Here is a 13,491-nt window from a genome sequence, read left to right on the forward strand (position 1 = left end):
AGGACAGCTTTGGAGATAGACAGCCTGGGTCTGAATCCCAGCTCTGCCACCCTAGCTCTGTGGCCCTAGGCAAGTCCTACAAACTCTCTGTGCCTTAGTTTTCTCATCTGTAAAATGGGGATAACAATAATACCGACTTCACAGGGTCATCGTGAGGTATAGATATATTAAGGAAAGGGCTCAAAACATGGTCATTACTCAATAAATGTGAGCAAAGCAACCAACGTTTATTGAGTATTCACTGTGCTGAGTTGCTTTCTACCCTTTATCTCATCTGATCTCTACACAACATATGACGTGGGCACCGTCACTATCCCTACTTTACCAACAAGGAAGTAGAGACTCAGAGAGGTTCAGTAATTTGTACAAAGCCACACAGCCAGGAAGTGACAGAGCTGGGATTTGTACCCAGAGCCAAGGCACTTAGCCATCATTCTAGAACGTGTCTCCCATAAGAAAACCAATGAGGGCCAAATGCTTTAGTTCCTCAGCGAACCAAGAGCTCCCTGGGAACCGGGACAGTCAATGGAGGTTTCTGCTGAGTCTCCCACTGGCGTATAGGAGGTTATTTATTTGTTCGGCCAGTATTTACTGGGCACATAATGCAATCAGGCACGAAGCTGGAGACATCGTGTGTAATGCGTGGTTTCTGCTGGCAGTTTCAAGGGGAAGAAGTAGGGTGCGTGGGTAGCTCAGTCGGTTAAGCGTCTGACTCTTGATCTCGGCTCACGTCATGATCGCGAGGGTTCCTGAGTTCGAGCCCCATGTCAGGCTCTGCACTGATGGCGTGGCCTGCTTGGGGTTCTGTCTCTCCCTCTCTCCGCCCCTCCCCCGCTCACGTTTTTTTCTGTCTCTCTCTTTTTCTGAAGAAATAAATAAACTTTTAAAAAAGATGAAGGGGAAGAAGGAAAGCATCAAATGCTGCAGCAGCAGGGGTGGGCTCTGAAAGGGTCACAGCAGGACCTTAAGGGGAGTGGACAAATCCCTCAGGATGGGACAATAAGGAAGAAGGGAGAGGGCAGGAAAGGATTCCCAAGGAGGTGAAGGTTACGGTGCCCTGAGAGCAGAGGCTCAGAGGGATGAAACAACTGAAGGAAACCATTTCCCAAGTGTTTACTTGGCTGAAGCCAAGGGTGAAAGTGTGTATGATGGTAAGAAAGAATTATAATAGCCAACATCCTTTGAATACTCACGGTGGGTTAAGCACATCGTACCATTTCTCTTACTTTTCCCTTGAAGTGGGCAAACTATGGCCTGTGGGCCAAATCCAGCTCCCATGTGTGTTTGCTTTCAGCCCACAAGTTGAGACTGATTTTTACAGGGAAACATTTACAGTAGGTTTTGATGATAGGGGACACTGACTTTGAAGCTTAATTAACCTTCCCCCTCAAATAATTCTACTATTCTCATTGGCAGACCCGTATTATTAAAAAATTGTCCTTGATTATTACATTTTGAACTTTGTCAATAACATATATTGTGGAAATTTGTTTTCTCTCTCGTTCTAAAAGTAGCTATACAATAGCCTTAATTTTGTATTTTGAGCTATGAAACCTGAAATCTTCACTACCTCGCCCTTTCTGGGGAAAGCCTGCCAGCCCCTGTTCTTTCCACATGCCCAGGATGCATCATTTTAAGGATAAGGAGACTGAGGCACAGAGGATGAGTTGACAGGACTCCTGTGGCAGGGCTAAAATGGGGCGGAGTTGGGATTTGAACCCAGGTGGTCTGGACCGCCGCACTCTGAATCCCATGCCCTCCTAGTGCTGGCAGAGTTCTGGGAAAGGAAATTAGCACCTGAACTACCAGCAAAGGGAGAGGGAATGGAGGGGGACAAAACTGCCCAGATATGGGGACCAGGAAGAAGGAGGAGGTTCCCCCGGCTGACCTGATGTGTATGGACCTACACTCAGGCTGAGGGCACAGCGGGAGTAAGCCTCGTTTCCCAGAAGAGGATTTCTGATCAGGGGCATCGGATCGCTCTCTTGAATGACTTGGGCTCTTTGAATGACAGTGTTGCAGGAAATGCTGGATGAAGAGCAGGGTTGGTGGCCGAGGATGGGACAGAGGGGATGTTCAGTTCGGACAAGTGGATCTGGAGATCGCTGGGGGATACATATATGCAGAAGCCCAGGAGGAGGGTGGGTCTCAGGGACCAAGAGTAGAGTTGGGGGTCCTTGGCCATGGGGGCCGAAGTCTCAGAGAACCAGAATTCATACACAAAGGGAAGAAATCACTCCCTCTGTAAACAGGAACTGAAAGGTCTGCCTTCTCAGAATGGAGATGGGGACAGAACACTTTTTCATTTTTGAAGCCCTGGGATAGAGGGGAGTGGGGGACATGTTTCTGGGTTCAGTGGATCTGGGAGAAGGACATAGGGATCTTTTTTAAAACCATCTGCTTGCTTGGGACACACGGGTGGCTCAGTCGGTTGAGCGTCCAACTTCGGCTCAGGTCGTGATCTCGTGCTTTGTGGGTTCGAGCCCCACGTCGGGCTCTGTGCTGACAGCTCAGAGCCTGGAACCTGCTTTGAATTGTGTCTCCCTCTCTCTCTGTCCCTCCCCTGCTCATGCTCTGTCCCTTTCTGTCTCTCAAAAAAATGTTTTTAAATATATCTGTTTCTTTGTTTGTTTATAATCCCAAGCAGGCTAGGCTCCTTGCTGTCAGCGTGGAGCCCGACCCAGGGCTCAATCTCACCAACTGTGAGGCCATGACCTGAGCCAAAATCAAGAGTCAGGTGCTTAACCAACTGAGCCACCCAGGCACCCCAACAAGGCTCTTTGTGAAATAGGTCACCATATGATAGCTCAAGTCACACGCACGCTCCAAAAGATCTTAAAAGACATATTTAAAAAACTCGGGTGTGTGTATTCATTTAGACAGAATTATCTGGTTAACTTCAGAGGCTGCTGACTTGAGCGTGGAGATTTCCAAGTAAGAGCAGAGGGAAAATGCTCAGTATAATTGAGAACGCAAGGAGAATTTCCTTCTAGTGAAGTTTCAAAACACAAAGGAAGGAGCAGCCTCTGATTATATAATTCCTACCTGCGAAAGTAAAAATCTTTGATTATCTATTTATGCCCTGCCATGCCCAGGGCCCAGAGGAAATCAGGCAAACCTAAGAGAAACTAATCTCCACCCCTTCTCCCTTCCTCTCTCTTGTTTCCTGGCTTCGTAACCTTGCCGTGCCCGCCAGCACTTAGGCAGATTCTTAGCCAAGGGGCAGGTGCTCCTGCTGAGGGAGAAAGCAGGATAAAGGGCCCCGGGGCAGGGCTGAGCCGACCTCGCCAGCACAGGGGATTCTTACAGACCTAATGTTTCCCCCAAGAATTTGGGGGGCAAATAGGGAGAAAAACACCAGGCTGTGTGACGTTTTAGAGGAAGAGGTTTATCGAGGTCAGGATTGTGCCCGGTCTTTGCAACGTTATAAAGAGGTGGCCCTGCTGCCCCTGGCCCCTACCCCGGAGCGAGCCCGAGGCCAGGACAAGTGGTAGGGTAAGGCAGAGGGGGCCCCCACTTGCCTGCTTCGGTGAGCGTGGAGACAACAGAGCACAACAGCACATCTGGCCCCCCGTCCTGTGGGCCGCATTTATTACTTTGCAGAAAGAGCAGCATCTGGAAAGGGGTGCCACAGCAACACCTCAAACGCCGATTTGTCCTTTCCCCTGGAAAACCGATGCGGAAGCAGGCCTGGGGGCACCTGTCATTTCTGGAGCCCCGTTCCCTCCTGCATTTAACCCTCCCAGGCACTCTGAAAACCTGCAGCCACACTTGGAGCTGCTGTTCCACCGAACAAGTGATCACTCTGGCATTGTAAATGGAACCGGAGATCAAATCCACAAGATCGAGGAAATCCATGAAAAGGAAAAAAAAAAAAAAAAAAAAGATGCGACATGGTGGTCCCCTATCTGCTACAAGAAGGAGGTTTTTTTTTTTTTTTTTAACGTTTATTTATTTTTGAGACAGAGAGAGACAGAGCATGAACGGGGGAGGGGCAGAGAGAGAGGGAGACACAGAATCGGAAACAGGCTCCAGGCTCTGAGCCATCAGCCCAGAGCCCGACGCGGGGCTCAAACTCACGGACCGCGAGATCGTGACCTGAGCTGAAGTCAGACGCTCAACCGACTGAGCCACCCAGGCTCCCCAAGAAGGAGGTTTTATGAGATGTCTTTCAAAGAGAAAATGCATGTGCATAAATATACAACCGCTGTGTAAACTGAAACAATTACCTCTCCTGATTTGAAGGGAGCATCTAATGTAGGTGGAGGAGAGACTTGTATGTTTACCTCTGAACCTGATTGGATTTGAATATCATTCTGTCACTTATGAACAGTCCCTCAAGTGCCTTGTCAGGAAGAGTCGCTTATCGAGCCACTGAAGGTAGCTGAGAAAAGTAGCAGAGAGCGTAAACGGTGAATCATTCCATGGAACTCCGGTGGCCCCACTGGTTTCTGCACCGAGCTAAGAGCTGTGCAAACGTGTTCAGCACGCTTTCCACGGCGGTCAGTGCTAACCTCAGGCGAAGGAAGAGTCACAGCCCAGTGCGGAAGGAGCAATCAGACGTTTAAAATACCATGCGAGGTAAAGGTACACATTAGAGATCAATTAGAAACAAACACCCTGACGCTGCACTGACCAAGTACGGGTCTGTCTAGGGTGCGACGGGAACAGAGAAGAGAGGGTTACCCAACTTAAGGGTGCCAGGGAGATGGCAAGGCAGAGACACCCGCATGAGGTCTTCAAGACGGGTTTGAAGGTGGCAAGGGGAGTCTCAGCGTGGGCAAAGGTTTGGAGACACGACTGCACGCAGCGAGTAAGGGCACAGCAAGGAGCACGGATGGCTGAACAGCGCCCTGCATGCGAGAGGGACAAAGAATGACACCGGGAAAGAAAGCGGGGTGACCGGGCCAGCCCCACGGTGACTGCGAGCCCCGGAGGTTTCCAGGCTGAGAAAAGCACATGCAGATGGGTGTTTTGGATGGACTCTTCTGACGGCCTCCCACCTGCAGAGCAGAGCCTTTCAGTGAGATCCACCTTAAGCATGATCCCGGGTGGTGGTGTCGTTTTTCTCACTGACTCAATGAATTCGTTTCCTAGAGTTTTTGGCTCAGTCTCAAGGGGCGTTTATAGCCTAAGGCATAGCCATATGCAGGCCCTGGCCCCGGGGATCATGCCTGGCCGGCCACCTCTTTTTATAAATAAAGTTTTATTGGAACACAGCTGCGTCATTCCATTCTGAGTTGTCCGTGGCTGCTCTTGCATGGTGGCTGATTTTGAAACAGAGTTCAACGGCTGCAACGGAGGGCCTGTAGGCCTGAAATAATTAGGACTTGGTGCTTACAGAGAAAATTTGCTGACCCTGGCCCTGAATGAAGTCTTTGCCCTCTCTCCCGTCAGACCAGAAACTTCGGAGATAACCCTAAAGGTCTGCCTCGTTAACTTTTGCACCATTTACCTCTGCCTTTGTCAAGCGGCCCAATTCAGTTGCCAGTAGTGGGAAACAGAGTGGAGAATCACGGACAGAAGAGGCGGCAAGACAGTGAGCACCAGGCTGCAGGCAAGTCGGGCCAAACCCCTCCGTTTCTTCCCTGCATGGTCCCCGAGGATGAGATCAGCCTGCGATTCACACCAGGTATATTGATTGCAGCGGAGTTAGAAAACCTTTCGCCACGCCCCTGCGGGCAGGACGGAACCAGTTTAAGTACTTGTGTTGATGGTCAAACAGTGGCCCCCAAATGTCCAGACTCCTCTGCTGCTGCAATCTTGGGGAGATCTCCTACACGTTCTGGCAAGACTCTGGACTTACTCCTGTCCTGTTCCGCATTTTTATTGGTATATAAATAAATCAGAAGCCATGTTACCAATGTGGAGTTTTCTCATAGCTGGGGGCTGGGGGACAGCCAAAAACTGGCACTGATACGTCAGCATCAGGATTCCAAAAAATTCTTGAAACACTCAAGCAGTGACCAACATGTGCTGTCGGCCAGAGAGGCAGTTTCTCCTAAGTGAGGACTATGAGGTTCTACCAGGTCGACCCCTAACATTCATGACGCCGGGGCAAGAGTACAGGGGAGGCCGGCATGCCATATGTCCACACATTTAGAAGTCACAAATCAAGCTCACAAAGAGCCAGACAAAATGTATGCTGTCCTCCTACCTCGATAAATATACTTTCTTCACCACCCAGAAGTCCAGATTCAAATCCAGAATTCTCTGACTCCTCGGGGTTTTAATGCCAGAACACGGCAGCTTGGGGAGAAGCAGCCTTAGCCCCTGGCCCCCAGTCCTTGACCCGTCTTCTTCTCTCTCACCTGTTCTTGGAGTCCTCAGCAACGTATCTCTGGTGTCTCCTTCTTTGCTGCCTCACCAGTGATATCTGTCATTTGGTGTCATTTATCTGGCTCTGCCTTCCGGCTTCTATACTCCTACTAACTCCTGTCCCCACTGCTGATTAATCTGTTTCCAGTCTCTTCAGGTAACCCTAGTTTAGTGCTTACATTTGGCACAATTCCCAGGCAATAGCGTTCCTGATGGATTTTTCCCAGGGCTAGGAAACAGAACCTGGCCAACTTTCTCCTATCTTCCAGCTCCCAGATCTTACATGATAACCCCCATCCCCCGCCACCACCCATGCCAATGCCCCTCGAGCTTAATGACAAAGGATGGACATACACTTCAGCAAATTTGGGGCTGCTGGGGGTGGGAGGCAGCCCCACCCACATGTCATATGTTTATTTGAATGCTAGTGTTTTTATTTTCAAAGGGTCACATGCTTTAAGAAAAGGCTTCAATCACTGCAATACGATTTATGTGTAACATACATTCCAAGAAGGACACAAAACAAATATACAGCTTCATGAATTATCACAGGCATCTGACCAGCAGGTAAACAAATGCCCCAGCAGCACCCCCCACCTCTTTGTGCCTCATTATCTTCTTCCCAAAGGAAACCAGCCATCATTTTGACCACCGACGCTATTGTTCAGTTTTGCCTGTTCGGGGATTTTATGTAAATAGAATCAAACACTGTTTGTTCCTCTGTGTAGATCTTAGTCCACTCAACATGTTTTTAGGGTTCACCTGTGATGCTCTGGGTAGCTCTTGTCTGCTCATTTTCATTGCCACGTGTCCATTATGTGAGTATACCACACATCGCCGACGGGCGTTTCAGCTGTATCCGGTTGCTGGTTATTATGACCGATACTGCCACGAATATCCTTGTAAATAACTGTTGGTGCACCTGAGCACAAATTTGGGACTGTATGTATCTAGAAAGGGGGTTGCTGAAACCTGCGTTTTACATATCTTACTACCTCCAGTCTTCCAGAGTGGTTGAACCAATCTGTACTCCCACCATCAGTCCACAAGAGCTCTCGTGGGTCCACATTTTCGTAAGGTTTGCCACCTGCCCGGGTTGGAGGAGGTGAGCTGTATGTTAACCAAGCTGACCTCTTAGAGGTTCTTCACTCAGCCTCATGACCTTCTAGCCTTTCATCAGACTGTTTCATGTTCACGGAACAGCTTCCCCCCCCACCACCACCTCCCCGCCCTGCATAGTACCTGAGTCATATTGGCTGAATGTGAGAAGGATTTGCTGCTGACCTTCAATCCATTTTGCCAAGATAGTATTTATCTGAATAATCTTATTTTGATTACAGGTTCATCTATTTGTCACTGAGATTAGCTTCTAAGTCCTTTCAAGGAAATGGACCATATACTTCCATAATACATACCTTTCTCGTCTACAAGAATTCTTGGGACCCCATGGGGAGCAATCGGTATTTGCTAACCGACTGACTGGCTCAGTGTAGCTTAAAATCCATCTTTATTTTTATATGATAGTTTAAGTGATTTAATGAGTGGCTGTCACTGACAAAGCACTTGGGGACTGTGCATAAAATGACACAATAATATAAAAATAAAGCTTTGCTCAGAGACTAACACATACCACTGCCTTCCATGTACACGCGGCTCTTTGTACTAAAGGAGGCAATTCCTCCTTTGGCCAAGTGCAGTAGTTTTCATTGATAAAAGTAAGTAAACCTACATTCCCTTCTGCTGCCTTATTTGAATACTTCCCAAATCAGGAATCATATATAATATTCATTTCGGCAATGAATATGCAGGAAGTGCTACATCTCTTTATTTAGGGATTTGAAACATTGCAGTCATGTTCATCACGGTGACTGTAGGCTTTTATATCTAAGACGGACTCGTTTCTCAAAGTCATATTTAAATGCCTCAAACGGTAGTGTTGCCTCTTGGGTATTGCACAACATACAACCGAAGAAGGAAGGTTGACTTCACCGAAAAACATGTAAAGAAATGGCGCAGCTGTGGATATTTCATGTTTAGGAGGCAGTGGGATGAGGGAAAAGAAGAAAAGAGAATTCTAGGGAAGCTAAGTTTGCAACGAGAATCTGGATGTTGGTCCCATCTTAGAGCAGGGTGTGGGAGTTGTTCTCTAACTTAATGACGCTCTAAGTGAAGTATACACTTTTTTTTCTTTTGTTCACATGTTTTGTAGGCAAGGTTTCTCGTCTGCTCTTTTCAATAATCTGAATACCAAATACTGATGGTCCAGATGACACACATACAGTTTCATACCTATGGCTTTGCTCTTAGTTTTAGATCTTAGGATTATTTCATTCATTCATTCGTTCATTCATTCATTCACTTGTTTATTCGTTTAATTAGATGATCAGGCAAGAAATAGCCAGCACCTACTCTTTGCCAAGTGTTGTGCCTGGTGCTCAGGGTACCATGATGTGTTCTAACCAGACACTATTCAAATGATTGTCAAACTGCATCAGGGTGCATACCCTGAAGGAGGAACATGGTATGATGGATGGAAATGTGTATTAGAAGGATTCGACTTAGAGAGGTCCACGAAGTGTCCTTGAGGAACTGATGTCTAGGCTGATATCTGTTAAATGAGCAGGTGAGTTAACTAGGTAGAGTCGGGGGAGGGGAGAGCAGCTTGAGGAAATGAGAACAGCTTGTGCAAAGGCCCTGTGGTGGGAGAGAAAATGACTTACACGAGGATTAGCATGAAGGTCCGTGTGGCAGGAGTGGAGTAAGCAAAGAGTGTGGGCAGGACCTTGTGGATCCTGAAAGAGCTTTGCCCTTCACAGCAAAGTTGATACATGGTGAGGATAGGTGGCGGATGGGAAGAGATTCAATTTTTTCAATTTTACAGTGTGGCCTGTGGGACTCAGAGATATACGAGTAAGAGGGTTTTAGAAGTTCTTGCTCTTGCCTTTACTTGCCTCAGCAGCTTGACTCAATTACAGGTGTCCCCCCACAGCTGTGAGCTGTCAGGCAGACTGGTCTCCCAGGCCTGAGTGGATAATAGGGACGACACTCAGGGGTGGCAGAGGGACATGCTCCAGTGGTCCGGATCTGCTCTCTCCTCTGCGCACAATGAGCCATTTGGGCAGGAAGCTGATGCTTACGGCTCGCAGATCTGAATGTGTTTAACTGTAACAGCCTGACGGGGAAGCCTGGTTTCAACTTTAATAGAACACAAGACAACAGGCATAATCTCTCCTCGGAAAGGTAACGTGTGGCCTTTGTGTGCTGGGGCTTCAATTTACAACCGAGATGAAGTATCGATAACTTCAAAATAGAAATGCTTTGACCCCATGTATAATGCTAATCATAAAATGCGTTTGCATAGTCGAGGTATTCAACATTCGGAGGTTTAAAAGATCTGGGGAAAAAAAAATTTTTTTGGCTCAAGTTATTACCATGCCTAGCATCCTAAGACAATAATAAATCTTGGAGGGGCAGAATTCCGGGCAGGGGGAAGGAAAGGGAAGGGCAACGATTTCCTGAGCTCTGACTGTGATTGTCATAGGGCAGGCTTTCTCAACCTCGACACTGTTGGCATTTTGGGCCGGGTCGTTCTTTACTGTGGTGAGCGGGCCTGTGTATTATATGTTGAACAGCATCCCTGGCCTCTCTACGCATTAGACCCCAAAAGCACACCACCCTGTGTCTCTCCAAGTTGTGACAACCAAAAATGTCTCTGGGCACTGCCGAACATCCTCTGGGGGGCAGTCCTCCCCCCACTTTGAGTCACCATAATGGGGGAGTCATCATGAACACACTTAGCGTAGAGGGTTTCGTGAAACAACGATAAACATCGCCCCAAATTTGAACATCTCCATCCAATTTTTAAGAATTTTATACACAATATGGCTAGCGTTTTTTTCAACCTAAATATCAGTTTTATTTCTCAAGCTATTTAGACACGTAGCATATATACGAAAATAACCACACTCAAGCCTTCCTCAAAACTCCCAACGAAGGGACAGAGCCTTTTCTAATTCCTTGAGGGAAGTTGAGCTTATGATTCTACAAGTCAGCTTTGAAGATTTAAGTTTGAAATGCACAAACGACTTTCCCATTTCTTCCTTTGCAGAGGAATAAAATAAATAAAATAAATTAAAAAAAAAATAAAGGAACCGGTTGCTTGATTGCTGTGCTCTTGAGACTTTAAATATCTCTCCCCGTCTCAGGTTTGGTGGGAGATGGGAAGGTATTAAAAGCTATAATACAATCATTCGCATGCTTAACCGTAGTCTGGAGAAATTGGAAAAGCTTTGTAAAGTTTCCCAAGAGGTTGAAGTGCTCTGATGGGGTCCGATGCCCCCCCCCCCACCCCTCCCATCCCCCACCGCAGGGACAGACCGTGTGTCACTTTGTCGGGACACTGTCGCAGCCAACTGTAGGTGTTGGGCTTGCAGCCTCCTTACCACGCTGTACATGAGTGACCTTGAAAATGGGCTAAATCTCCTTGGATCTCCACTGTCCTTTCTTTGAAAATAAAAGTAAAAGCAGTCACTGAATCCCTCATCGAGTAGTTTGAGGCTTAATGAGATCACAGTTGGGGGACCGGGCGTTATCATTTGAAGGGTGTTACTTCTCACTTCAAGCCTGCCAGGCTCTCTCCGTATTTTGCCTATTTCTTTTTGTTAAATTGGTTAGGTAGGCAGATGTTTCTTTTATATAATTGGAGATGCAGGATTTAGAAATGTCACGGAAGTACCTGTTAACCACCCTAAATTTAAATCTGGTGAGTTGAGATTAGACATACCAAAGTTTAAGCTTATTTTGTGTACGTAAAAAAAAAAAAAAAAAAAAAAAATACATAAATTACATAAACCTATTATAGATACAAAATAAGTTTAAGCTCGTCTCTAACACGTGTCATTGCTCTGTATACATAATATGTAAAACAGATTCAAACCCTATATGTATGTATGCTATAGATACAAATATCCTTGAATAGATTCACAGTACACAATAATGAAACACTACCTAAAAATATTGGTAATGCCATGGCTTACACAATTTGAAAAAGCCTTTGGTATTTTAGATTAGAAGGTATAAGCAATAGGTACTAAACATGTGAATGGAGTTAGAAGAATTTAGTTGGTGTGAATAAAGGAAAGCTCTAGACACAAGTCACTCCAGGCAGCCTGCCTGTTTATCTTGTGGAAGGAAAATTTATCTACAACCCTCGGAGGAATATGAAGAGAGTGCTTGTTTTGTTGTGTCCCGGTGTGTTTTGTGGTCTGTGCAGCCGGAAGTCGGGGGATTAGGCAGGAAAATGTTAGTTCCTTTACATGAGAGCTAAAGACTGATCTCTGACTAATGTTGAAACGAACCAGATAAACTGGGGTTAGTCCAAGGGGGAAAGCAAATAATAAAGTGAGAAAAACATCTCTGAAACTGGAGCATGATTTTGGAACATTCCAGGGGCAGCAGCATGGGATGTTTGTCTTATGGAAGGGGATGGGACTCCTGCAAGTGTGTGCCCTGCACAGTAAGACTTTTCTCCCTGTCCAAAATGATACCAGTGACCCCACATTTGGGTACTTTGCAAAGCACTTCCCCTGCCGCCATTTCATTTGATCCTGAGGACAATCCTGAGAGTGGCTGTCATCATTTTCAATGGATAGAGGCCATTTAGGCTCAGGCTGTCAAGGGACTGGCTCAAAGGCCCTTATTTGGAAATTGGTGGAGAATCACTTCTATCCCACACACCAAGTTGCTTTGAAGGAAGGAAGGAAGGAAGGAAGAGAAAGAGAGAATGAGAGAAAGAAAGAAAGAAAGAAAGAAAGAAAGAAAGAAAGAAAGAAAGAAAGAAAAAGAGGGAGGGAGGAAAGGAAGGAAGGAAGGAAGGAAGGAAGGAAGGAAGGAAGGAAGGAAGGAAGAAGTTAGAAAGGAAGGAAAGAAGGAAAGAAAGAAGAAAGAGGGGAGCCTGGGTGGCTCAGTGGGTTAAGCATCTGACTCTTTTTTTTTTCCCCACCTAATCTCTACTTTATTTTTTTTCTTTTTTCAATATATGAAATTTATTGTCAAATTGGTTTCCATACAACACCCAGTGCTCATCCCAAAAGGTGCCCTCCTCAATACCCATCACCCACCCTCCCCTCCCTCCCACCCTCCATCAACCCTCAGTTTGTTCTCAGTTTTTAACAGTCTCTTATGCTTTGGCTCTCTCCCACTCTAACCTCTTTTTTTTTTTTTTTTCCTTCCCCTCCCCCATGGGTTTCTGTTAAGTTTCTCAAGATCCACATAAGAGTGAAACCATATGGTATCTGTCTTTCTCTGTATGGCTTATTTCACTTAGCATCACACTCTCCAGTTCCATCCACGTTGCTACAAAAGGCCATATTTCATTCTTTCTCACTGCCACGTAGTATTCCATTGTGTATATAAACCACAATTTCTTTATCCATTCATCAGTTGATGGACATTTAGGCTCTTTCCACAATTTGGCTATTGTTGAGAGAAGCATCTGACTCTTGAATTTAACTCAGGTCATAATCTCACAGTCTGTGAGTTCAAGCCCCATGTCAGGCTCTGTGCGGTCACAGAGCCTGCTTGGGATTCTCGCTCTCTCCCTCTCTTTGCCCCTGCCCTGCTCGGATTCTCTCTTTCTCTGTCTGTCTCTCTCTCAAAATAAAAATAAATAAACTTAAAAAAGAAAGAAAGAAAGAAAGAAAGAAAGAAAGAAAGAAAGAAAGAAAGAAAGAAAGATGGAAGGGAAGGAAGGAAGATAAACTCTCTTTAAAAAGAAGGTAAAACAAAATAAAACTTGAAAGGCATCAGGGCTCCAGGTGGAGTTTGGAATCAATAGACTGGTCTTGTTAGCTTTTAAAAAAAGTTTCTTCCCTTATAAGGAAGGGAACATAAGATAAAAACAGAGAGGCAGACAAACCATAAGAGACTCTTAAATACAGAGAACAAACTGAGGGTTGATGGAGGAGGGCGGGGCGTGGTCACAGGAGGGAAAAGGTAGGTGATGGGCATTGAGGAGGGAGGGCCCTGTTGGAATGAGCACTGGGTGTTGTATGTAAGTGATGAGCCACTGGGTTCTACTCCTGAAACCAATACTACACTGTATGTTAACTAACTTGAAGTTAAATAAATACATTTTAAAAATAAAATGAAAAAAAAAAGTTTCTTCCCTTGGAC

Source organism: Leopardus geoffroyi, chromosome B1 (assembly GCF_018350155.1).
Source record: "Leopardus geoffroyi isolate Oge1 chromosome B1, O.geoffroyi_Oge1_pat1.0, whole genome shotgun sequence".
NCBI classification, from domain to species: domain Eukaryota; kingdom Metazoa; phylum Chordata; class Mammalia; order Carnivora; family Felidae; genus Leopardus; species Leopardus geoffroyi.